Here is a 22,130-nt window from a genome sequence, read left to right on the forward strand (position 1 = left end):
CCAGCAGGTATTTGGTAAAATGCTAGGACCAGCATTTCTGTCAACGACAAAATCAGTCTATTCAACATCTTCTCTGTTTTAAGGGGATCCTAAGCAAGCCACCAAGTTCAAGGTGGGAATAGCTCTGCTCAGGGCTATGTTGTCTGAATGCTGTTTCCATTTAGAAAGCTGCCTGGGAACAGCTGGGCTTAGAGATGGGCTTAGCCTGTCTCTGAAAGTTGGAGGCCATGGCTTCAGCTGGCTGAATCATTGAAAACTATGCGCTTGCTCTGTAATAGCAGATATTTTCAGACTATTTTCCACCCAGACAGATAACACATGCAGGGTGATTAACTGGCTCCATTTTTATCACCTCCCCTTGTGGCTGGCTCTCCTGGCAAGATCTCCATCCGCTCTTTAAAATGTTTTCACTGTAACATGGATGCCTTCCCTCCACAACTCTGCCAGTGATCAGTGGGTGACACTGTCAATATGAGCTGTAGACCTGTGAGGAAGCATTTCATTAAGAGATGGAACTGCTTTGGCCTGGAAGGTTTTTATCTGTAATTCCTCTAGGATGAAGAAAGCTGCTTGTGAAGCTGGCTGCGGAAGGAGGTAGTCTCTAGCAGGGCTGTCCTCTGCACTGTTTTGTGGGTGTGCACAGATTTGGAGGTGTGTCCCGTGTACCAGGAGCCAGGAACACTCCAGGGGTGGTGGTTTGGCACTAAAGAGCATCCTAAAGTTTGTGGCATGCTAGCAGTCTGTGCCATGGACATGTCCTGGTCAGAGTGGGGTGTTTCATCTGGGCTTTGGCATGCTAGGAGCAGAAGAGCTCTGAGTCACTCTTGTGAGCCACCCATTGTGCTCCAAAGCACCTGGGAAGGAGCCAGCCATGCAGTTTGAGCCTGTGCATGTGTAGGCATAAGTCTACATGGTTCCTCTTGAAATAAAAGACAGCCCTTCTCCATGTCTTGCAAAGAGGCAGCTGGGGCTTGCTGGGGAGCTTCTGCTGGAGAAGGTCATGAAGCTCATAAAATGGGAGCTTCGTCTGGAGGATCTGGTCTCAGTAAAGCATAAATCTCCATGCAGAGATTGGGATGGGGAGAAGGCAGTGGTGCCACATGGGTTCTGTACAACACCTGCAAGACCAAGGTGAATGGGTTTCTAATGGGCTTTAGCTGAGCCGTATCACTCTCCAAGGCGCCTGTGCAAACAGAGTGGGCCCCTGGTGTCATGGGATGTCTTGGGTGGGAGCCAGTGACACCTTAGCCAAAACTGCTCTCGACACCCAGTGGTTCACTCTGTTCATCTCCCCCTCCCATCCAGCCAGCGGAAGCTGTTCACATAAATCTAAAGCAAATGCTGCAGTACTTCCCTTTTTGTTGTGAATAATGTCAGGCCTTTTTGTCTGCATGCACTATTGAAGCAGCAGCTGTATTTCAACCATCTGTCCGTGCTCTGGGAGGAAATCAAGTGTTCTTAGCAAAGTTGGGGTAGATTATGGCTGGTGGAAACTCGTGTAATTCTGGTTGACCTCAGTGCTGATCTGCTTTATACCAACTTTGAACCAGGCTCCCAGACTGAGGCTCAGAGGGATTTGGAGGGGAGAAGAAGTGGCCTTTGTAGAGGTGAAACAGTCGTGCATGCTGCTACTGGTGTCTGCTGGAGCAGGAAAGTGAGGAGCTCCCCTGTGCAGTCAGGCAGCAGCTGCTGCTAGGCAGGATTTTGGTTATGTAGAGAGGTCTCTATGCACTTGCTGTTGGATAGTCCTCTTCTGAAGCATGCAAAAACAAATATGAGACACTTCTGTGTCAGCTGGATCTGTGTATGTGTGTATTGCTACACTCTGCCTGTGCATGCTGCAAGGTCAGAGCACCAGCCCTGCCAAAGCATCCAGCCCTTCTGGAAAGTGTCCACAGCACCATGTGCTTGTCCCACAGGATACACTGTGCCTCCCTCTGCCAGGTACCAGGAGGCAGGCACCAGCCCTTCTAGGCTCTGGAACAGCTTGTTTTGAACATCAGTGTCATGGAAAATAGAAAGCAGGAGCAGATGTCCCTGTGGGCACCACTGGTCCATCTCCCCAGCACAGCAGGAGTCATCCCTCTGCCTCAGATGCCTGCAGACACTTGCCCCTCTGCTGCTGGACCCGCAGGCCATGCTGGACCCCCCCATACCAGCACTACCCCATACTCTCATTCAGACCTGTCCTCTGCACAGAAGAAAGGACAGGTCAGAGCAAAGCGGCTCTGTGTGCTGAATTAGTTAAAACAGTGACTCCTCTCAATGCTCATCTCAACTTTCCCATCCCTCTGCTCTGTCTGTCCACTAATGCACTAACTGTTAGCTCAGAGTGGGATGAGAAGGATATGGAAGATTGGAGAAGGCTGAGAGGAGCTGAAGGGGAAGGAACATGTTCAGATGTGAGGATTTTTGTCTGGTTAGTTTTGCATTTGGGGTTTTGGGGTGTTTTTTTTGTTGTTTTTTTTTTATTATTTTGTTTGTTTGTTTGTTTGTTTGTTTGTTTGTTTGTTTTTCTTTCTTTGGGCCATTTGTTATATTTTGATAATGAGGAAACATGCAATCTTCCTCCATAGGAAAACACTGATTTTTTTTGTTTGGTTGTTTTTGTTTGCTTTGTTTCAGGTGTTTTGTTTGTTCCCCTCACCCTGTGGATTTGGTTCTTAGTCCTGAGGAGCTTAATGGAACTTTGCTGTCAGAGGCACTGTGTCCATCATCTTGCTACTATTGGAGATTTTCCTCTGCTTTGCACATCCCTCTGCCCCTTGCTGAATAAACAAATGCTTCAGTCCTGGCCGTGCTGTCCCCAGTACCTGTGCTGGTTGGCTCTGGCTTGCCATGTCCACAGCGACCAAGGTGGCTGCTCCAGAGCAACGTGGATATCCCCTCAACACAGTGGCAAGTGGAAAACAGCAGTGATGGGAGCAGTGGGGGTGAGGGGAAGGCACTGAATAAATCACGCACACGGATGGCCTTTTCTGCCTGACTTGGTTTCTCTTTGCTAGGAGCTGCACAGGGTTTATTGTCTTGTACATATCTGCTCCGTCTGTAGGGTCAGTTGGGTGTGCTGGGCTTATGACTCATTTGCATGGGTGCACTTTTCCAGTGCTGTTGACATCTGCTCATTTCAGATTGCTTTCCAACCATTAAACCTTATGTGGCAAGAGAGAATTGAAAACGGGGAAGGCACCTCATTAATTTTTACTCCACCCTGTATCCTTCCCATCTCTTTCCTCTTGCAGAGACAGGGAGAAATATTGTTTTGCTTGCCCTAGGGGGAAATGAGATGCTATTTAATTGCCTACCACCACGTAACATGGCTGCTGGAGACGGGCTAAAGGATGCTTTACTTGGCTGTCACTGCATGGCACTTCAGGCAGGATGGTGCTTCATGAACTGCAGTTCAGACTGTGTTGGGGCTACTGCTCTGATTGAAGTGGATTGGGATTTGGGCAAGGTGTGCTCTTCCTTGCTTCCCGGATTACTGCCCTGAGTCCCCGGTGTTGGACATAGCTCCTGTTTCCGCCTTTACTAGGACAGGGCCACCAGACTGATCTAACCAGTCTCGTGGGCAGGCTCCCAGTTTAACCTCTTGCCTGCCTTGGTCCCTGTGGCTTGCGGGATACTCGCACAGTCTGTGGGTCCCTGCAGTGGCAGCTGGGTACAGGGAAGTCCCCAGAGGAGAAGGGCCAGGAACTGCTGAGTAACAAGGCCAGGCAAAGGGCGAGCTCATTTCTGTTTCTGCAGTCTGTTGTCAGCGGGATCAACGAAATGATTAACTTGGGGGGGGGAAGTGCACTGCCTGAAAGAAGTCTCTCACCAACTGCTGGAGCTAGAGCCTGTCACCAACCAGCTGTACGCTGTAGTTTTAACCCGTGAGGGCACACACCGTCCGAGCTCTGCTTTGGCTCCTCCTACCCACACATCACCAAGTCCGCCGCAACCAGCTGTGCGTGAGGCAGGCTGAGACCCAAAGCAGACCCCTGCTGTTCTAGAAATCAGCCTCTGTAGGATTAACTGTGTTTAGCAAGGCCACCTCCTGTGGGGGTTTTGGTTAGTTTGGGGTTTTGGGGGAAGTTCTGGGTTTTGTTTGCTTTTGGTTTCTTTTTGAGTCTGGTGCTGTTTTACAGATGGTGTAGCAGACAGACCGGCTCTGCAGAGCAGCTCTGTATTTAAAAGGAAAAGTGAGGCATAGGACCCATGTTTTCAGCATCCCAATTATACTGAGATCGAAGGCAGTTTGCAAGGAAAATGATGGTTATTGCTAACCCCCCAGAGCACCCGTGCAAACTGGGATCTGAACAGCCACGTACACAACCTCACTGGGTCCTAGCTTGGCTCACGCTGCTCTCCTGAGTGTGGGACAGCAATGGGGATGGCCAGGATCTGGGCTGCCTTGGGAGCTTGTTCTGGTGGGAGAGGCATGAGCTTCCATCCTAGCCTAGCTCACAGTTTCCAAACTGCCCGACAGGGCTGAGAGCAGCCAAGGAGGATTCAAGAAGCAAAGTTCTCCACTGATTTGCATCTACTTTCCTTTTGAGTACCCCCCAGCTGATGTTTTATAAGAGCTCCAGATGTTTAATATCCAAGGGCAATTTTTTTTTTCCAGGTGGGCTTTTTCTAAGCAGGGAGGTGAGAGTGTGAACAAAGATCATGATGATCTTCTGAAAGTGATCGTATTTTGCTGTAGCTAAGTCTAGCTGTTGTGCCAAATGGAGATTTATTTCTTAGTGAGATCGTCTGCAAGAAAGCAGACCATGCTTTCCGAGCAGTAGGAGCATTGTTGTGGCTGCTGGGCAGGTTTCGGGTGATGGCAAAGACAGTGATTCTCAGGAAAGGCAATACTTCCGTTAGACATACCTCATTGCTGGAAGAAAAACAGATTACCTGCTGGCACAAGAGAAAGAAAACAAGAAATGTGTAAGCAGAGACATGGCCAGCTTCAAACTAGGTATGTGAACTAGCTCTGCTCCTGGTCTGTCCTTGCTTTGAAGACTTCTTGCTCCATCTCAGACCTATGATAGTTTTGGGCCTGCATCTCTGTGAGGTTTCTCTAGCTGTCTTGATAGAATATAATTCCTTTCCCTACAGACTTTAAGGACTTGACACCTGTAGTTTATCCATCTTAACTTCCCTACATAACAAGGCTGAAAGAGAGAAGGTAAAATGCGTATGGTGCTTTTCGTAGCTTCCCACCCCACAGCGCTGGGGAAGATGTGCACCGGGTGGGAGATGAGCCTAGCTCTCAGGGAGACAAGCAGAGATGGGAACAGGAGTCTGCTCCAGAAAGAATTAATACAAACACGTGGTCAAGCAGATAGTGGACAAATCCTGCCTCGATTGCTCCTGGGTTGGTGTCAGGGGAAGGGGGGGGGATGAGGAACCCTATCCTGCTGTGTTGATGCAGCATCCGGGAAACACTGCTGGAGGCTTTCTGTGGAACGATGGCTCCACCTCTTAGGTGCCACCCAGCGCTGCGATGAAGTAGCAAGCAGACAAGAGAAACAAAGATGCCTTTGTCATCGTTCCTGTGCCCTGTGGAGCTGCCTGGCCCTGTGCCATGAGGGTGCCTAGGTCGCTATTGAGACAAGAGGTTTTGGAAAGGCTGGCTGAGTAACCAAGAGCTTCTCAGCTGAAATTTGCTGGCAATTGCTCTCTCACCTGGAGAGAGCAGCAGTGTAATGGGGCTTGGATGGGGTAACCTCTAAAACTGCTGATGCGGCCAGCACCTTCCCTGCCAGCCCACCTTGATGTAGCAGAGATGTTTATAGCGGGATGGGTGGCCTCTCGAGGTACATCTCTGCAATGCCTGGGGTGGCCCTGGTGGGCAGGGGGGTGCAGACATGCCATGTAGCACAGAGCACAGGTGAGTGCCTGCAGGCTGCCTCTGGGACAGGACAAGCATCAGGTCAGTTCGTGGGTCTGCGGCAGGCAGGTGCATTGCCAGTTTAGCACTGTCTCTAATCACCAGCACTCCAGCCTCAGCCAGAGATGCCCTTGGTCTGGCCTGGACCAAACCGACCTCTGCTGAGCAGAGCCATCCCCTTGCCGGGCTGAAGGGAGAGCTTGGGGACCCACGTGCACAGGTGTCAGGACTATCTTTTGCTCTAGGAGGGAAGACGAGTCCCTCCAGGTCTAGGATGCAGCCTCAGAAATGCCAAATTGTACTCAGGGGATGGAAAATTCCCATTCCCTGGGATCTCCAGGCAGTTTGTTCCACCAGCACGAAACCCATTTAAAATCCATCTCCCTTCTGGGGGTAGGAGAGAATGCATCTATCCTCATACATGTGTTTTTTTCTCCTGTTCATCACCGCAGGGCAGGTAGGAAGCAAGATCTGCTTGTACATTCCCCCTTCCCCATGTTGTCACTCCTGTTTTGGAAAGCCCCTGGGACCACAAGAGTTAATTCTTCATCCCAGCTGCTTTCCTCCTAGGGCTCAGCAGGAAGAGGGATTGTGCTAGGCAAGAGGCACCATTTCGTGGGGGGAGGTGGAAAAAAAGCTTCTTGTTTAGACCTTTTACCTAATTTCCAAATTTTCAGACCTGAGGGCCATAGCAACAGGAGCTGCTGGCGGTGTGATTGGAGGCAGCAGGCTGTGCTGGGCTGCCCTCCCAGCCAGCATCGTTGCGGGTGGGATGCAGCCAGCATCGAGGCCACTATTAGCTTTCTGCCTCCCCTTCCCCTGGTCCACTCCACAGGATGAGCTTGAGGCATGTGGTTGTGCTTTTTTTCAGCTGATTGCCTTTGCTTGTTTCAAGTTTGTTTTCCCTAGTTTCTATGGGTTGTTTAAAAAGGTGTTGGCACTTGTGAAACCAGAGGGCATCCAGGAAGGGCTGTTTTCAGGAAGACCTGCTAGAAATTAACAGTGTAGTAAAAACTCAGAGCGTTCTCATGTATATTTGTATAACCATGTGGAAGTGAGAGGGGGTGGCTCTTGCAGGCAAAGGAAAAATTTGGCCAAAAAAAATTGCAAGGAAAAATTTGGCCTGAAGGAGCTTGAGTCCAGTGATACATTCCTTTTACTGTGGTCAAATAAGCCTTTGCAAAAATACCAGGGATTCATGCAAACCAAAAGCAAAGGTGTGACTTTGGGCAATAAAAACTACAAAATGTTCTTGTTATGCCTATAGCTTTCTAATTCTCCTTTTGGATTCATTAGGATGGTTCAACTATTTACAAGTGGAGCCCATCCTGAAGAAACATCACAGAGTCTCTACAGAGAAAAGACCCAATGAAACTTGGATGTGCTGCCCATGAGTCTTCTGAGCAGAAACCTCTTGCTTTGGCGGCACCATCCCCTTCTACTTCTTGGTAGGGCTGCAAAGCTGATGCTTTGTATGACCAGTTTCTGCAGGTCATTGAAATCAAATCCCCTTCAACACTTCCACAGCTGCTCTTCAGAGAAGAACTGGATTTTAATCTGAAGATGTGAGCATTTCTGACAGTGCTGATCCTGTCATGGCAGTGACTGCTCAGGGAAAGGAAGCAATAAAAGCGGTTAAAAGCAAAAGCACTTGCTAGGAAGAATATGGGTATTGTAGGAGCAATTGAGTTGATTTAAATAGAGCTAATCTTTATTCCCCATATCTTCAGGGTCACTCAAAGCTTCAGCAGAGCAGCTAAGTTTGATTTCATCTGTATTACAGTTCTCGTGCAGTGGGCAGCACCTTTCCTTGATCCATCTTTCTCACTGAGCCACAGGTTTAGCAAAGCATATGCTTAAGCAACTCACTGAATCCACTTGATTCTCCTTATGCAGGCAGCAGGGAAAAGTTTTTCAACATGAAGCTGATTGCATTTCTGCTCTTCCTAGATTGTGCATGGCAGTGTGTGTTTGCAGTTCTTTTCCTAGACAGGAGCACATATTTCCATGTGTGTTATATATTTACCTTTAAGTCAGAATTAGTATTTAAGAAAAAAGAAGGTAGATATACTCCAGACAAAGCTACCTTTGTGTTTGCTGAAGACTTTCTGTGCTCAAAAGCTTTCTGTGCATCCCTGTAGCATTTTAGCCCTTCCACAGCGAGACAGTTCATCCCTAGGGAGCTGTGTGCAAAGAGGATCAGCTTCCCCTGGATTTTAATAAGCCAAGAAACTGGGTGTTTGGCTGTTTGCATTATTCTAGTACTCTGTGTATAAAAAAAATTCGCAATTGGTAATCCATTCATCTTAAAGAAGGTCTACTGTGATATATTTATTCTTAGGTGTCCTTTAAAGTTAGGTTGTTTCTTAAGCCACACACTACTTCCAGTGCTTATCAGCCAGCCAGTGGTCACATACAGCAGCTCTGAACAAATCCAGAGGTCTGGATTTGGGGCTGAATAGCTTTTTGGGGAAAGCAGTTGCAGGAGAGCCGCTGTATGAAATGACCTTGTGTCATGTTACATCAGAGTGATTCCCCACCTTTCCCTGTTCCTTCTGCCTCGTTTATAGGGTACTTCTCATGTAGCACTGGATTTGTGCGGAAAAGCCGTGAAAGCTTGGAGCATCTCTCTTTTCCCAGGGGTACAAGCCTGGAGGCACGTTTCCCTTGCAGGCAACAGACAAGCACAGGTCAACTTTCTGTTCTTACGGAATCATTGGAGTATGAATAGGATCCTTATCAAACCAGGTTCATCCAAAGGACAAGGCCATATTAATTGTCTGCAGAACTCCAGCAAATAAACAGAATTTCTCCTGATTTCTTATTTGCTGGCTTTTACTGCAATGGCCAACCCAAGCAGAGGCCACAGAGCTTGGCCGTGGGTAGGTGACAGCATTTGGCAAGTATTGGACAATGCCCAGCTTCCCAGGTGGTATGATCAAGCACTATGAAAAAACTTCTGGTTGGAGCCTTTAAATTATGTATTTGGAAGAAAAAAAAAAGTGTCTAACACATCTTTAGGGGCCTAAATGCAGAGGGGAGACCTGCTGTGACCAAGGCTTTTTTAACTTGAAGCCATTGACCATGCCCTGGAGTAAGGTGAGAGAAATGAACAGCAATAATAGTGATAAAATAGAAGTGTGGGCTTGGTTCCCTTCCCAGGCAAGGACTAGCATCCTAAGGCTTGAGGACTGGCATTCTAAAGCTTAAAGGCTGGATACAAGAGGCCAAAAGCCTAATGACTTTCTGTGCCCCAGGAAAAAAGCAGGTGGCACAGGGCACAACCAGAGCTATCAATATCTGACATCTCTATTGCTTCTGGAAGGTTCTCTTTGGTCAAGCTGGTCATCTGCCTTTGTCTCAATGCAGACCAGACAGCCAAAAAACCCTTGTCTGCAGAATTTCAATCTAGGGCTAAATTTAAACACCAAAATGTAGCATTTAGAATCCCAGCCCTCCTCTCCAGTGGCTGCCTCTAGCCAGCTCTCCCTTTGGCAAGGAAGAAGCTTTTGTTTTCCTAGGACTTGAAGCCAGCTTGGAATAATAATACCAGCGAAACCCTCCCTGCTCCAGTGCAATGAAACAGCGTTCTCAGTTCCCAGATTTGCAGGACGGAAGTACCCAGCATGTCTGTTTCTGATGCTTCCCTTCCAGATGTGGAGTGGCAGGGAGCCAGAGGCAGTCCTGCTGTTTGGAAAGTGGGCTGGGGAGCAGGCAGTGGAGTTTTCCTCTGGAAACCCTCTGATCTCACTGCTCACGGTCAGGGGAAGCAGTTTAGGCTGCCCTGGTAGCTATTCAGCTGGTTTCCAACAGCTTGAGTGGGCCACTTCTGTGCTGCAGAGGAAGTGCCCCTCCAGCAAAGTTGAGGATGCTTTCCCTCCCAGATATGTCTTTAGCCTCAAAGAGCCCACAGTCCCCACCTTCTCCTCCTGAGCAACCCCACTGGGGCTGGACTCTAGTAAAACTCTTGTAGGCAACTTGATGGAACAGAGACACCCATCACTGAGAAAGCCATCCCTCTGCTTAGTCCTCATGTTGTGAGGACAAAGGTCAGCATTAAACCATTTCATGCATGAGGCCTTGTGCCAAAGTCATTCTGAGTCTCAAGTGAGCTAGTGGCCCTGCAGGATGAATTTGGAGATTGGAGACTGTCCCCCTTGGTCAAGGTCATGGATGTTTCAGGTTCAACTGGCCCATGAAAAGTGCCTTTTTTGGGCAGTGGGATTTAGGCAGTGCAGGAAGGGGCTGCCCATGGGCACAGCTGCCTCTCATGGTGATGGCACACAACGCAAGCCAGGGCACCACTTCGCATGACCAAGCTTGGCTGTACCTACCTGGTGGAAAATTCCTGTCCATGGGCAATGGTCTTCTGCCTTTATTTTTAAGCAGTTCACTAAGGACGCAGCTAACACACAGAGATAACAAGTGCTGACAGGAATCTGGCTGCTAACTGGGTTTTTGTCTGGGCTTACGTGATGTTTGTACTTAAAAGAAGGTGGGAGGGGGGGGGTGTGATGGAGGAAGGGGGCAAAAGCACACAGATATGATGGGAGAGACAGAGCCTGCAGAGGAGCTGAGGCTCTCTGAAGAGGTCACAGGAAAGGATGCTTACACTAAAAGTCAGCGTTGAGATTACTCCTCCGTGACATTCAGTGTGGGTTCCCTCCCACGTCATTGGTGTGCTGGGCATAGGGTGTTCATATATGTGGGATAGGGATCCAGACCCAACATGGTATTAGAATTGATCCATCCCCATGTGGCAACAGAGCTGAGCATTGGGAGACTTCACCTCGAAAGTGGGGTGCTCATGGAATTTCTCTGCAGTGCTGCATAGGCTTCCTACTCTTCTTTTTCACATCCTTCCCTTTCTCTTTTTCCCTTGTTTTTATGCAGCAGTACTCACTAGCTGTGTTCCTACACTCAGTTGAGCTGAATGCTGTCCTGACCCTTTGCAAATCCAACCGTTTATTTCCAAAGTTCTTTGTTTACAAGGGAAAAATGCACACACACACACACACACACACACAAATAAAAAACATCCAACCCAAACAAAAAAAAACTAACAAAAGAAACCAAACAAACCTTAGGTGTAGGTAAACTTTCAGCTTGAAGCTGTTTCTCTTGCCATGAAGGAATGGTACAGGTGTCTCAAGTCAAATACATGCATGAGTCTTTGCAAGAGTAAATCTTCCTTATTGTCTTCTTGAATGTGTAAATATATCTGAGGGAAACCTTTGCCCTGGTGGCAACTCAGGATAGATTCCTAGTTTTCCTATCTCAGAAAGAAATCTTGAATAAAAATAGATTTAGACACACAACCCCCTCTGAAAGACATAAATAATATGTCTTAAGAAGGGATGTATTTAAAGCAAATCAGAGAGCAAGTAATGGGGGTGGGAGATGGAGTTGGTCTAGGTGACCTTTGTAGGTCCTTTCCAACCCAAACTATTCTATGATTCTAATAGCAGGAGCCCTAAGAGGATGCTGGACACCTGAAATCTCATGCCGGAAGACATTACACAAATGAGGGTAATTAAGGTGGGATACCTGGTAAAGACCAGCTGCAGATGATGCTGCTCCAAAAAAGGAAGAACAATAAACATTTTATACTGGGTTGTAAAGCCAGGGCTGCACTGTGCCTGGCCATGGACTTGCATATTGCTTGATGCTAGTTATGTGATCCCCATCCAGAACAGCTCATATGTGCAAACAGGGTACAACGGCATCTGCAAGCACTCATCTCCCTCTGCCCTGCACTGCTGGGATCAGAGGCATGGAGGGGCTCAGGGAAAGGGGAGTGCAAGCAAGCTTGTGGCAAGCTGTGTCTTCTGCATGCCTGTGAGCACTGAGGCTAAAGTAGCTGGATCTCAGAGCAGGGGCACAGTTCCTGGCTGGGCCAACCTTTCCCATTTCTTAGGGGTGTTGCTGGGATGTTGATGGGGATGCAGGAGAGGCTGGCTAGGAGAAATCCAAGCCTTTTCTCAGGCTCCCCAGCAGTGATGTGTCTGCCCATTCCCAGCCCTTCCGCCCAGTGTCACACTAGGCAGAAGAAGATCCCCTGTGCAGTGTTATCACCAAGAATGGGTGGTAGTCCTTGGGCACCGTGCCATCTTGCTGAGTCAGCTGGCCCAGATATGAAAGACAGAGGTAGCACCTACTGACCCAGCAACTGTCACCCCCAGATCTGCTGGCAGGGAGAAGACATGTTGGTAGGGCTGCAGAAAGAGCCTGAACTCCATATGAGAGGATGCCTTTGGGGGTTGTGCATGGAAGATATCCAGGCTGAGTTTCTGAGTAGCAGAGTACCGTATCAGAGATGTGTAGTGTGTCAATGTATAGCCCAGCGGAGCCAGGAAAATCTTCCTGCTCTGTCTCCATCCCTACTTGCCAGATGAAGGGAAGGTGTTGCAGCAACCTTAGACCCCAGTGCCCTGGTGCTGGAAACTGCTGTCCTAGTGCCTGGGTTTGCAAATGATACTCTTGCAACTGACTCACCATGGTGGTGCATTTCCCCCTGCCTCTTCTGGGCTGCTCTATCATCTCAGGAATTCCTGTCAGTCCTTTGCCTTGTGTAATGAGTTTGGTGGCCTACTGGGAGCTCTCACATGGCTAAGGTGGGAAGTGGCACGGACCACACCAGGACTCCTGTTGCCTGGTTAAGGTGGTAAACGAGAGTGGGATAATCAGTCATCCCCTGACAGCCTTGGAACATTCCTTCCCTTGATCATAGCCCAAGAGGACTGGTACCATTCTCACTGGAGTTTTGAAAGAGTTTCAGTAATTACCAACTCAGGTTGTGGCCAGGATGGACTTTTACTAATAACTAAAACAAATCATCTTGCAACCATATAAATAGTGGTCATAAGTGAGATCCTTTGAGCTCTTCTGGACCGCAGTGGGCTGCGGCCAGCACCTCTCTCTGAGTGGGACACCTCTCGGAGCCTGCAGACTCTCCAGTCTGCAATAATGAGAGGACTGTTCCCAAAAGCTGTTGATGGGACCTGGGCTGAAGACTCTCCACTTCTAAAGGCTCAACCGTCACCTGTTGAGTAATGTGAAAGCATTTGACGTGAATATTGCAGTGAACTCAAAGGGAATTTTTAACAGGTAGGGGTTTGTGTGTGTGTGTGTCTGTGTGTCTGTGTTGGATTGATAAAATGATTCTTTATGTGATCCTAATTGATAACATATGTAGCCCTTTAGATATAAACTGTTGACCAAATCTGAGACTAAGATTATACCCAGCCACACCTAAATTTCACCAGGAGTTTAGAGAGCAACTGGGTCTATTCTAAACCTAATGACTCAATGGGAGGGTCTCCCTTACCCTTTTGTATATTTGGTCTCTGTATCAATCATTTTAGCTCAATTTTAACTCAATTTTCATAGAATCATAGAATGGTTGGGCTGGAAGGGACCTTAAAGATCATCTAGTTCCAATCCCTGCCACAGGCAGAGACATCTTCCACTAAATCAGGTTGCTCAAAGCCTGAACTTGAACACTTCCAGGGATGGGGCAGCCATACCTTCTCTGGGCAGCCTGTTCCCGTGTCTCAACACCCTTACGGTAAAGAACTTTTGCCTAGTATTTAATCTAAATCCCTCCTCTTTCAGTTAAAGGCCATTCCCCCTTGTCCTGTCAGTACATGCTCTTGTAAAAAATGGAATAAAAAAAGGCATGTGGCCAGCCCTGTGCTGCAGATGGGAGGCGTACAGCCAGGGGAGGATGAGGAGAGCAAGAAGGGGGTGGCTGCTCCTTGCCAGCCGCTTGGGTAATAGCAGCAGTGGTCACGTGCAGAGATCAGCCTTTGGCATAGCCTGTGTGTTTGTGCAGCATGGGGAGGGTGTGTGAAATCAGCTCCTGCTTCCAGGAATCCTCCCAGTACAGGATACGCAGCAGGGAGCTGGTAAACTTGATACAACTTCTGGCCTGTAACTCAATCAGCTCCCTGCATTTGCTGCTGCCTGCCTGGGGACTTCACTAGGCTGGTGGCTCCTTGGGGTGTCAGTGCATGGAACAGCATGTCCCTGGGCACGGGGCATTGCCAGCAGGGGTTCACGAGTGATGGGAAGGGTGAGGGGAGCTTGCTCCAAGGGTCTGAAGACAGGGCAGCTTCTTCAGTCCAGGGTGAGTGGATATTCCTTGAGTTGTAAGCATCCAAGTGCTGATTGTAAACCCCCTCTGGTCTCAGCTGAAGGCTCTCAAAGTCAGAAATAGCCATTGGCCGAGGAGCAAACATCTCTGCCCAACCTCCCCTTCCCCACCTCCCTGTTCTGGCAGCAGCCGGAGCTGCGGGTAACAGCCTGCACCCATTCACAGATAACACCAGCTCTGCTGTGCCTGCTGCCAGCTCCTAATCTGCCTGCTTGCAAAAATACATCTTGCTTGGGCTTTTTGCCCTCCTCCCTCCCCTGCTACTCTGGAGAGCTTATTTACTGCTGGGCTCAAGGGAAACCATGACCTCCGCTGCCTGCTGTCCCCTTCAGTTGCCCATTCCTGAGACTGGTGGCATGCTGGCTGGGGACATGCAAGGGGACATGTGCTGCTGTGCATCTGCAAAGGCAGAGCAGGGCACCTCCGTCCTGATTTTGCTATGTTCCCGGAGGTAAGAGGAGGAGGGTGGGAAGAAAAGATTTCTCAGTCACAAGTTATATTAATTAGAGCAGTATGGGGCTTATGGGTGGTTTCTGGTAACAACCTCCAAGTGGGGACTGAGTATTGATGAATCACAGAATCACAGAATCCTAAGGGTTGGAAGGGACCTCAAAAGATCATCTAGTCCAACCCTCCTGCAAGAGCAGGGTAACCTAGAGTACATCACACAGGAACTTGTCTAGGCGGACCTTGAATATCTCCAACGTAGGAGACTCCACAACCCCCCTGGGCAACCCATTCCAGTGATCTGTCACTCTCCCAGTAAAGAATTTTTTCCTGATGTTCACATGGAACCTCCTATGCTCCAGTTTACACCCATCGCCCCTTGTCCTATCACTGGACATCACGGAAAAAAACCTAGCTCCATCATCCTGACACTCACCCTTTACATTTGTAAACATTGATGAGGTCACCCCTCAGTCTCCTCTTCTCCAAGCTAAAGAGTCCCAGCTCCCTCAGCCTCTCCTCATAAGGGAGATGCTCCACTCCCTTAATCATCTTTGTGGCTCTGCGCTGGACTCTTTCAAGCAATTCCCTGTCCTTCTTGAGCTGTGGGGCCCAGAACTGGACACAATATTCCAGATGCGGCCTCACCAAGGCAGAGTAGAGGGGGAGGAGAGCCTCTCTTGACCTACTAACCACACCCTTCCTAATGCACCCTAGGATGTCATTGGCCTTCTTGGCCACAAGGGCACATTGCTGGCTCATGGTCATTCTCCTATCCACCAGGACCCCCAGGTCCCTTTCCCCTTCACTACTGTCCAGCAGGTCAGCCCCCAACCTGTACTGGTACATGGGGTTGTTCTTCCCCAGGTGCAAGACTCTACACTTGCCCTTGTTGAATTTCATCAAGTTCCTCTCTGCCCAACTCTCCAACCTGTCCAGGTCTCGCTGAATGGCAACACAGCCCTCTGGTGTGTCAGCCACTCCTCCCAGTTCAGTATCATCAGCAAACTTGCTGAGGGTACGCTCTGTTCCCTCATCCAGGTCGTTGATGAAAATATTAAACAGCACTGGTCCCAGCACCGACCCCTGAGGGACTCCACTAGTCACAGATCTCCAGCTAGATTCTGCCCCATTGACCACAACTCTCTGCCTTCTTTCTTCCAACTAGTTCTTGATCCACCTCACTACCTGATCATCAAGCCCACACTTCCTTAGCTTATCTATGAGGATGCTGTGGGAGGCAGTATCAAATGCCTTACTGAAATCAAGAAAAAACACATCTACCGCTCTACCATCATCCATCCACCTAGTTACTTGCTCATAGAAGGCTATAAGGTTGGTCAAACATGACTTCCCCTTGGTAAAGCCATGTTGGCTGCTCTTAATGACCCCCTCATCCTTGATATGCCTAGAGATGGTGTCAAGAATAAGTTGTTCCATCACCTTCCCAGGGGTGGAGGTAAGGCTGATCGGTCTATAATTACCCGGGTCCTCCTTCTTGCCCTTCTTATAGACCGGTGTGACATTTGCATCCTCCAATCCTCAGGCACCTCTCCTGTTTCCCACGACTTACCAAAGATGATGGAGAGTGGTCAAGCAATGACCTCCGCCAGCTCCCTCAGCACCCGCGGGTGTATTCCATCCGGACCCATCGATTTATAGATGTCCAGATTGCTTAACTGATCCCTAACCCAATCCTCATCTACCAAAGCAAACTCCTCCTTTATCCTGACTCCTTCCGGGGCTATAGGAATCTGGGTCCCCCGAGGAGAGTCCGCAGGAGTAAAGACAGAGGCAAAGAACGCATTCAACACCTCTGCCTTCTTTATATCCTCTGTCTCCAGGGCACCCACCTCATTCAGCAGTGGGCCTATACTGCTTCTTGTGTTAGTTTTATTTGCTATGTATTTGAAGAAGCCCTTTCTATTGTCCTTGACCTGACTTGCCAGATTAAGTTCCAAGGACACCTTAGCTGTCCTAATTGCTTCCCTACATCTTCTAACAGCTGTCCTATATTCCTCCCAAGTGGCCAGCCACTCCTTCCATAATCCATAGATTCTCTTTTTCCGTACGAGTTTGCCCAGCAGTTCCTTGTTTAACCATGTTGGTCTCCTGGCTCCCCTATTTGACTTCCTACTCGCTGGGACACTCTGATCCTGAGCTTTGAAGAAGTGGTTCTTGAATGCCGACCAACTGTCTTGAGCCCCTTTACCACCTAGTACCCTTTGCCATGATACTTCCCTTAGCAATTGATTGAAGAGGCCAAAGTTTGCCCTTCAGAAATCCAGAAATGTGGCCTTGCTAGGTATTCTATTCCTCCCACACAGGATCCTAAACTCCTCCATCTCATGGTCACTGCAGCCCAGGCAGTGACCATGAGATGAGCCTAAGTGTGGCAGCTGGGGAGACCTGGGAAGGTAGGAGTGGGGATGAAATTAGTTAACACAGAGCATGAAGCTGCTTAGGTGAAGATGGGGAAGAAGAGGTCTTGCTGAAGTGGCAGGAGATGTCTGAAGGCAAGGACACTATGAGAGTGAGGTGCTCTTGGTGGGTAGGGATGGTTTTCCTATGGCATTGGGGGGGGTGCTGCTGCACCCAGCCTGGACTATCTGCAGTAGAATGCTTTGGATGAGAGGGACACCAGGGTAGTCAGAGGGACAGGAGGGCCCAAGTGAGATAGGAAAAGTCTGACTGGTCTGGCTTAGCACAGCAAGGAGTATAAGGACATGGAGCCTGCCTTCTTCTCCTGACCCCACGTCCAGGTATTCAGCAAATTGGCGCAAATCAATTTCTAAATATACTCCTCAGCTTACATCAGGGAAGGACAGGATCTGGCCTTTCCATTCCCCCCCCCCCGCTCAATTTCTTTCACAAAGGAGGAAGCAGCCAGCGCAGGGAGGGCCTGGCTGAGCCACCCTCTGTGGGAATCAGGGTGGGTTTCCTGCTGCCCGTTAGTTTATTTGTATTTTTAGGGTGTGCTGGAGGCACGAGGTCACTGAAGTGAAATTCCACCCTGGAGCCCGGAGTAGCTCCTGGTCCCCATCCTTCTCCTCAGGGGTAAGCTGGAGTCAACAGCTGAGCCAGAGCTCGTGTCCCAGCCGTGGTGGTGCCCGGCTAAGGTGAGGGGCAGCAGGGTGGGTGGGTGCTACGGCTCTGTGTGGAAGAGCTGGGGACCAGCAAGGTGGTGAGCAGAGGACAGCCCTCCTGCTGTTACTGCTCCTAGAAGAGCACCCTGGAAGTCAGGTTGTTGAAGACCCTGTCCCAGGCTGGCACAGGGTGCCAGAGGCCTCTTGGTGCAAATGATCTCAGAGGGGAATTTTTTTTGGTAGGAAAATGTCCTCTCTCTTTTCCACTCCCCCCCCCCCCCCATCCCCTCCCTCCCCCCCAGCCCCAAGGGAGCTGCGTTGTGGGGATGCTGAGATGAGACTGGGACAAGCTGAGGAGGGGTGAGGAGCTCAAATACATCTAAGAGGAGGCTGAGGTGTACCATGCTTGCTGAATGGAGTGATGAGCAACGTAGTGAGTCAAAGCTGAGGAGGGGGAAGAAATCTAGCAAAGAGGAATGTGTGGGGGCTTAAAATGGTACAGCACATCTTCTTGAGAACATACCTCAGATCTCTTCATCATCTCCAGCTACAAGTGATGCAAAGGAAGTATCTCACTAGGACTGGGGCATGACAGCAAGTGAGTCAGGCGGGTGGAAGCCCCACCTTCTGAATCACCGCTGGCAGCTCTGGGAGCTTCCACTGGCTGCTTTCACTTGCAAGGGGTGATGGAGCCACAGCCCCCCACGGCAAAATTGCCACTTTATAAGTTCAACTTGAAATAAAGAGAGAAACTGTCCCCTTGGATGCTTACTCAACTGCAAAGCATAGCAAGAGCAAAGAGCGTCAGATCATTGCTTTGCTTGCTTTAAGGCAAGCAATTTGCCCAGCAATTAGGACAAGCACGATGTGCTGAGAGCTGTTGTTTGAAGCTGCTACTTGGGAGGTGTGAAACGTTTTCCTCTGCTTTTCCTTATGATCTTTAGGAGATGGTTTTCCCTGCTTGAGCTACTCAAATGTTTGGCATCATCTGGTTCAGGTGGCCTGAGCACCCAGTGGTGATCACATCCACATGGGGCCAGTTGTTTTCATTCAGAGATACATACACTGATGAGAGTCAATAGGATCAATATTCAAACCACAGCCTGAGCCTCAAAGGTAGGATCTCTGTGCCAGGGAGCCAAACCCCAGGAGAAGGGGATGCAAAGCCCTGTTGGTATTGCTAGAAACAGGGCACAATCTGTGGCTGCCAGGGCTGCTGTGTGGGCTAGCATCAGGGAATACGTACCTTGTTATGTATGGCCTGTTGTTTCACCTCAGACTTGGGGACTGGGATCTCTTTTTCTGAGCCACCCTTCCCTGGTGTGGTGGCACAGGATGATGTGATGGGGAGAGGATGGCTGCCTCCATAGGGCAGCAGAATAGGCAGGGGATGCCCCACTGGCATACTGAGTCCTTTCTGCCTGTCTGTGCTGAGAGCAAGGGCTCCCCTCACCCTGTGCTCACACTTCACCTCCAACACTCTACAGTTTGGGGGTGATTTTTTTTCCCTCTAGTACAGAACCCAGTGACTGCCTGCACCTCCAGGGTGTCAAACTGCTGCTGGTCCATGGCTCTGCTCTGAGGCGTCCTCTCTGTTTTTCTAGGCCTTGTTGTCAAAGATTCATTCCCTTTTTTTTCCCAAAGCAGGCTGTTCCACTAATAGCAAGCACCCATCAACCAGCAGCTGAAGGCTCAGTTGCTTTGCCTAATGCACGGAACTTTCCACTTGTGGTTTTCCTCTTTCCAGCCAAGGGAAGCGCCTGCTTTCCACAGTCTCTCGTCTGCAGAAGCATGCGGGAAACATCTGCCCTCCTGTGTTCAAAGTCCCCTCCAAAGAGAAGCCAAGGGTACAATGACCTCACAGAGTAAATATTTTCCATGCCATCTCCTTCCGACATCTCCTTTCAGGCTCTCTACCTATAGCTGACCCAGCTCCGGGTTTGCAGCTATCCTGCCCTGGCTTCGCTTGTGTGGGGAATGGGGCTGGATTCTGCCCTCTCCTTGCCTCCCTGCATGTCCCCATATAATGTCACTGCCTGAAGGTTTCAGTGACCTCTTTGGATCCCCCTCCAGGGACTCTGCTTGCAAATGAGGTGGCTTGTGGGCCAGCACTGCTCCCTGTAGACACCAAATCCCGGTGGCTTGCTGTGATGGTTTCTCCAACACCTCCCTTTGTCCACTCGCAGCTACGAAACGCCTGTGGCTATGGGCTGCTGTCAAGCCAGCTGGGATGCTGCAGGCAGCAGCCTTAGAGCAGGAGCGAAGCATCCATGGGCCAGAGGTGGGATGCAGGGAGGTTGTGTTGAACTAGGAGCAACTTGTTGCCAAGCAAAGGGGGGATGCATATTGACTTTGTATCCTTGCTGCTTGCCCAGCTGAATGAGAAGGGGTGAATGATCCAATGGGTATTTTCCACCTCCAGGTTCTCACTGATCATATTTTGGTTCTCCCTTACAGATTCCTTCTCCCAACAGCATTCTTCTCATGGGGTCAGTCACATCTGGCACTGATCCTGAGCAGGTCTTGGCAGCTGGATTTACAATGCGGATAGATACTGCAGAAGACAGGACTCTTCATGGTTGAGGTCTATTTTATTTGCAAACACAGAAAGCCCCACCAATGATTTGTTAAGAGAAGATGCTTTGGTCATTCTCCTGCTGGGGCTTTTGAAACCATGCACTACTTCCCAGGCCCAGAATGGTCTCCCAGGTGGGACTGGGGTATTTCATGCGGTTGTATATAGGACTGGGCCCCTACCACCCCCCTCTTGTGGAACAGGGAGAAAACACAATATGCTGCCAGAAATAATGTCAAGCATACGGCACACACCAGGAGGTGTCAACACTCCCGTTGGCCTCACAAGCAGCCCTGTCCCTTCTGCATTGGCCATGTAGAGAAAATTACCCAAGCAATTTGCTGTGGGTGTTTCAGAGCCTGTTAATTCTGGGGCCAGGTCTCACCTACAGCACAAGTGCTTCTGCAAGTGAGTGAAGGAGCACAGCTGTGCTTGTCCTTCTGGTAGCTCCTCCCCAGTTTGTATAACATATACTAGTGTTTCTCAGTTCTTCATGAGAGAAGTTCTGTTCTTACCTATAGGGTTATTATGCTAAATTGAAAATGAGTATTTGACATCTATTAACTTTTGTGGCTTTAGGGGTTCTTTTTTTTGCCTTTTTAGCAAGGTGATTTTTTTGGTGTTTTTTTTTTTTTTTGTGATTTTTTTGGTTTTATTTTTATTTTAAATCTCTCTCTGGTAGCCAGGGAAGTGTTTTCCACTTGCTCCATAGCTTGCCTGATGGTAGCTTTACTGAAACACTTAAGGATGCAGTAGAGTGCTTGGCTGGACCGGGACTGTACCAGCCTGTGATTTCCAGGTATTGTCCCGCTCCTGCTGCAGAGCAAGTGATGGGCCTTCTCCCTCTATGACATGCCCTTGAAGAAATGTGTGTATATGTGTGGTTCTGCAGCACTCTTGCGCTGAAGCATCAAATGCACAGGCTGCTTTCACGAGCTGTAAAAGGGTGAGCTCATTGCCTGTGCACTGAAGGTGCACATGTTGCTGGCACACTTTTGCACCTATTTTTGTTTGCTTTTTGGAGGAGATAGTATCCTTGCTCTTAAGCAAGTGCTGCACTCCTCCTTGCAAATACCAGTGTGGATCTCTGCTCCTGGGAGGATGTGAAGGATGTAGCACATCCCTGCTGAAATGGCTATCAGTGTCGAGGAAATGGCTCTGTGCTGGAAATGCCTGCCTATTGGACATGGCAGGCTTTTGGAGGCCATGCTGCATCTTATGTTGGAGGTTGACACTAAGCTGGATGTGTACATCTTGGCTTTCCTTGAGGCTTCAGTCTTCCCTGGGGCTACTGCTCTGTCTCCTTGTATTTCTGGGGAAAGGAAGCTGTGGCCAACCTCATCACAAACACAAATTACTTGGGGGTTTTGTTGCTTTCTGGGTTGGGGTTTTGGTTGTTTTGTTTTGTTTTGTTTTTTCTTTCTGGTTTTCTGTGTTCATTTTGAACAATAAAACATCTGTTCCTGAGCCCAGCAGCTGGACCAAAATTAAATGACGTTAGCATCAATTAATCCTCCGGGGTGGGGAGGCTGATGGGGGAATGGTACAGATTTCCTTAACACTGAATAACAAATGAGAACAACAGCTTGGCTAGGTGACTCGTGTTCCTGGAGACCATCCAAACAACCCACCTGCTCGAGCCCTTGTGTTGGGGTGCCCACTGCTGTACATTGCTGCTCCAGGTACCAGCCGTGGGGTGCATGGGGGAGACATTTCTGCAACAATAACAGAATAAGACCCATTTTTGGTGGAAGGGCTTATGGATACTGCAGTGACAATGATTTTTCTGAGTGCACCATTCCAATACAAACACACTGACACAAAATGAAAGCACTTGGGGGAGGAGGGGGGGGGTGTGAGGGCAGCTTGCAGGGCTGGATGTGTGCGCGCTTCCTGTAGAGCCAGCATGGAGAACCCCAGCTGGGACATCGTCTATGGTGGGCACCGGCAGGCTGAAGCAGAGCTGGGGTTTACAGAGGGATGGGATAATGCAGAATCATG

General features: G+C 49.2%; 2 long non-coding RNA genes across 2 annotated transcripts; both read left to right on the forward strand.

Annotated features, from left to right (window-relative positions):
• Window positions 1-6,980: 6,980 nt before the first annotated feature.
• Window positions 6,981-7,517, forward strand: LOC134155295 (uncharacterized). The gene is made up of 2 exons (XR_009961485.1): window positions 6,981-7,083; window positions 7,163-7,517. It is a non-coding gene; the product is annotated as an uncharacterized LOC134155295 (long non-coding RNA).
• Window positions 7,518-18,201: 10,684 nt separating this feature from the next.
• Window positions 18,202-21,604, forward strand: LOC134155314 (uncharacterized). The gene is made up of 2 exons (XR_009961489.1): window positions 18,202-19,419; window positions 20,012-21,604. It is a non-coding gene; the product is annotated as an uncharacterized LOC134155314 (long non-coding RNA).
• Window positions 21,605-22,130: the final 526 nt, after the last annotated feature.

The sequence above is a fragment of the Pezoporus occidentalis genome, unplaced genomic scaffold (assembly GCF_034315485.1).
Source record: "Pezoporus occidentalis ecotype Australia unplaced genomic scaffold, CSIRO_AGI_Poc_V1 ctg76, whole genome shotgun sequence".
NCBI lineage: Eukaryota > Metazoa > Chordata > Aves > Psittaciformes > Psittacidae > Pezoporus > Pezoporus occidentalis.